General features: G+C 35.8%; 1 non-coding gene across 1 annotated transcript; it reads left to right on the top strand.

Annotated features, from left to right (window-relative positions):
• The first annotated feature begins 1,326 nt into the window (after positions 1–1,326).
• Positions 1,327–1,399, top strand: TRNAR-UCU (transfer RNA arginine (anticodon UCU)). Its single transcript has one exon. It is a non-coding gene; the product is annotated as a tRNA-Arg (tRNA).
• Positions 1,400–4,412: the final 3,013 nt, after the last annotated feature.

Genomic DNA, 4,412 nt, shown 5'->3' on the forward strand with positions numbered 1-4,412 from the left:
AAATTGAAAGAAAATAATAATTAAATAAATTTATTTAATATTTAAAAAATATTAAATTAATTAAATTTAATGGAAAATTAGAATAAATTAAAAATCTTTTTAATGGTTGTGATTTTTAGTGACTTTGATGGATTAAATGTTTTTGGGGCGTTTCTCAAGCCACAGGTCAAGTATGGAGAATCATAAACAAATTAAAAAGCATTTATCATTTTATCTATTAATTATAATTTCAAAAAAATGTTAAAATAAAATATTCAAAATAATAATCAAATATTAGCATGGAGGATCACAAACAAATTAAAAAGCATTTATCCATTTATCTAATAATTATAATTTCAAAAAAATGTTAAAATAAGACATTCAAAATAATAATCAAATATTAAAAACATAACGCCAATTTGAAAAAAACTATCCACGGGAAAAAATTTTAAATAATTAATTTTAAGGATTAGTTTAATTGCTTGAGCCCATTTTTAGCACCTTTATTATTGAGAGGTTTCTCTCAACATTCTTGAGTTCAAACGGTCCATATGAATAAATCTTCATAATTCCATAAATCTAACCGTTACTCAACCACATATAATTCGATTAAAAAAAACAAATTAGAAATAATTAAATGCAAATATATGAAAAAAATGAACAACAAAAATTTAAAAAACATAAATTAAAAATATAACATATTCACCAAAAATTTCTCTTATATAATCTTTAAAAAAAACCTTTGCTTAAAAATAACCTACTCACTAAAAAATCAAAATAAAATATCAATTTAATATTTCATAATAAAAAAAAAAATGATTCTTTGTTCAATTTGTTAAAAATTTGAAAAAATGATTCTTTGTAATTTTACCTAATATAAATATTCAATAATAATAATAATCATTCACATATATATACTTTTTCCATTTTTAATAAACTAATTTATACATAAAATTAAATTTGTATATACATGTCTCTCTCATTAAAATTAAACATAAACTTTAAACTTATCACTTTAAAATTTCAATAGCAAATCAAATAAACCTAGAATAATTTTCTTTTAATATTTTTTTTAATAGAATAATTTATATATAAAAATGATGTATACGTTTCTCTCTCTTCGAAATTAAACATGAACTTCTTTCTTTAAGATTTCAATACTTTATCAAATAACTGGTAATAGTTTTACTTTGTTATTAACTCTTGATGACGACCTCATCATGTTGAGTTACATTGTGGAAGGGAATGTTAACCCAAAGCTCAAGAAAAAGAAAGCAACGCTACGCGCAAAATGTATAAATTTCTTTAATATTCCAGAATGTGCGGAATCATAAAAGCACACGAATGGCGCCCGTGGCCTAATGGATAAGGCGTCTGACTTCTAATCAGGCGATTGTGGGTTCGAGTCCCACCGGGCGTGTTATCTCTCCATTTTGAGTTCACATTAATTATATTCGTAACATGACAATTTATTTATCGATTTAGAGTTCACATGAGTTATATCCATAACATGACAATTTCAGGAATGGATTTCTTTCTTTTTCAAAAAACATTTTTCTTTCCCGAAGAAAAAGAAATGGATATGGATTTCTTTCTTTTTCCAAAAACATTTTTTTTTCCCTATAAGAAAAGAAATGGATTTTTTTTTTTTTATTCAAAAAGATTTTTTTTTCAGAAGAAGAAAACAGGGTTTCATTTCATTCTTTATTTTTCAAAAGACATTTATTTTCAAAAGAAGAAAACAGGTTTTCAATTCATTCTTTCTTTTTCAAAAAACATTTTTTTCAGAGGAAGAAAACAAGTTTTCATTCCATTAAATAGAGAAAGTTATATTATCACAGGTCTTTAACAAATCATGATCATTCGAAAAACAAACACAATTGTACTCATGATAGAGCAGTTGGATAGGAGGAACAAGAAAACAGAAAAGAAAATACACAGGGGTTGCAGGGATCCCCACCCAAACAGGATTCAGCAAAAAACAGTGACCAAAAACCCACAACAGAGATGGAAGTTAAAATTCAAAGAAACCCATACCACAACCCTGATCAACTGAGAATTTTTCAAAGAACATGTAGCCTGGGCAGAGGCAAAGGCCAGCTTTGGAGAGCGCATCAGCTTCCATGTTTTGCTCCCGAAAAACATGGCGGAAGGAGACATCAGAGAAAGAGGGGAGGATGTTCTGAATCGACTCAATCCAGTTGCAAAGTGCAGGAACCTCAAGAGAACAATAACCCTGAATCTAGTTGATTAAGACTAGGGAGTCCCCAGATATAAGTAGATTGTCAATGCCTAGCCAAGAAGAGCACTTGAGAGCCCCCCACAATGCAATCAACTCAACTCTGCAATTGTCCCCCCAACCACCATGCCATGAGAAATGATATTGAACAACGAGGTCTAAATGAAGTGAGATGCCACATCCACAAGTCCCTTCAGAGGAGGCACCATCAAAGAAGCAGATAGGGTAGATGCTAGTCAAATCGACATATGAGACAGTCTGAAGAGAGTGCTTCGGAGTCCAGGGACCAATTTCCATGAAATAAGCAGCAATGTCCATGGCAACGGTCAATGTCACTGGCTGAATGCCTTCGAAAATCAGAGCATTCCTAGCACGCCAGATCCCCCAAAGTACATAGAGGGGAAGAGTTCTATGAGCTTTAGCTCTGAAGTTCCATAATCAGAAACATTCGAGAATAGAGGGCGCATCGTTGATCTGTGGGACACCCAAAATTGTGGCAACCCCAACCCAAATCTCAACAGCAAAGGGGCAACGAATAAACAGGTGGAGGCAGTCCTCGGAGTATTGTCTACACATGCAGCACCATCCAGGACCAATGAAGCCTCTTCTAAGAAGATTGTCCCAAGTTAGTATGCGGTTGTGAATGGCAAGCCACGAGAAGCACTTTATCTTCAAGGGGGCATCCCACTTCCAGAACATAGAGGTAATGTCAGAGAAGGGCAGTGTTTGGGAAGTGGAGGTAATATGTTCATATGCTTCCTTGACCAAAATCCGGTCATTCCCGTAGTGTCCGCCCCACACCAGTACATCAACTTGATATGATATGTTTATGCCAACCATGCAGAGCATGCTATGATACCTTTCCCATTCAACCACCAATTCCTTCGAAAGTCCGATCTGCCAGGCATGTGGCCAAGAATGGGCATCCACACGCAGCCATGACCACTCCCAAATTTTAGCAAGAGTGTCTAGCCCCTTTGTGTTAAGGTCATTGATGATTGTGAAAGGGAGAAGGTGGCAACCGTTGAGGCCTTTGATGGCGTCTAGTCCCGCTTTTACACAGAGTCCATTACCCACCCTCCAACTCAAATTGTTGCAAAGCCAGGGGATGGCTAGTCGGAGGCTACTCCAGATTTTTGAATGGCTGCCAGCCGAAGGGACCCCCGCAACAATCCACTCCTCCAAGCTTGCCTACTTGATATATTTCCCGAACATGATCTTTTGCCAAGGCCCCTTCACGAAGAAAAGCCTCCATATGCTTGCCACTAGTAGAACCAAATTAAAACTGCAGGAATCAATGATACCCCATCCACCTTTCATGACAAACCTCGCAATATTCTACAGGCCCGTTAAATGATACTTCCGCAGCACCCACTCCAGACCAAAGAAACTTGGCAATGATGGAGTCAATTTTGTTGATGATAGCTTGAGGAATATGGAAGAGGTGCATCCAGTAAACATAAATGCTTATCAGGACAACCTTTATCATTATCACTCTTCCACCCAAGGAGAGCCATCTCTTGTCCCAGCTAGACAACTTTTTGTTGAATTTAGAAATAAGCCAATCCCAATCCGAAATGGAATACTTGTTAGGCTTTAATCTGCAGCCAAGATATTTGAAACCCCCAGACATGTGTATGATTTTGACTCCAAACATATCAGCAACTTCAGTCATCACCGAGGAATCAGCTGAGTCGGAAATCAACTCTGTTTTTTCTTGGTTAATTATGAGGCCAGAAGCTTTGCTGAAGTCTCCAAAAATCTTATGAAAAGTTACCCACACAGAGAGTTTGGCTTCTCCAACACACAATACATCATCCACAAACATTAGGTGGGTTATGTTACAACCTCTAGTGAGTTTTCATCCCACGATGGCCCCTGCATCAGCTTTATTCTTGATACCTCTACTAAGTGCTTCCATTACTAATATAAACAAAAGAGGCGATAGTGCACATCCTTGTCTGAGGCCTCAATGAGTTTTGAAGAATTGGGAAGGCGACCATTAATGAGGACAGCCATAGATGCAGATGATATGCAGGCCAAAATCCATTGAACATGTCTATGCTTGAAGCCGATCTTATATAAAATCAGTGTGAGGAATTCCCAGTCCACACAGTCAAAAGCCCTTCGGAGGTCAAACTTCATGAGACATGTTTTTAGTTTCTTCGTCTTGATCGAATGAATGCACTCTTGT

This window comes from Pinus tabuliformis, chromosome 3_2 (genome assembly GCF_031772625.1).
Source record: "Pinus tabuliformis cultivar Carrire ecotype Pingquan chromosome 3_2, CPIR1, whole genome shotgun sequence".
Lineage (NCBI taxonomy): Eukaryota > Viridiplantae > Streptophyta > Pinopsida > Pinales > Pinaceae > Pinus > Pinus tabuliformis.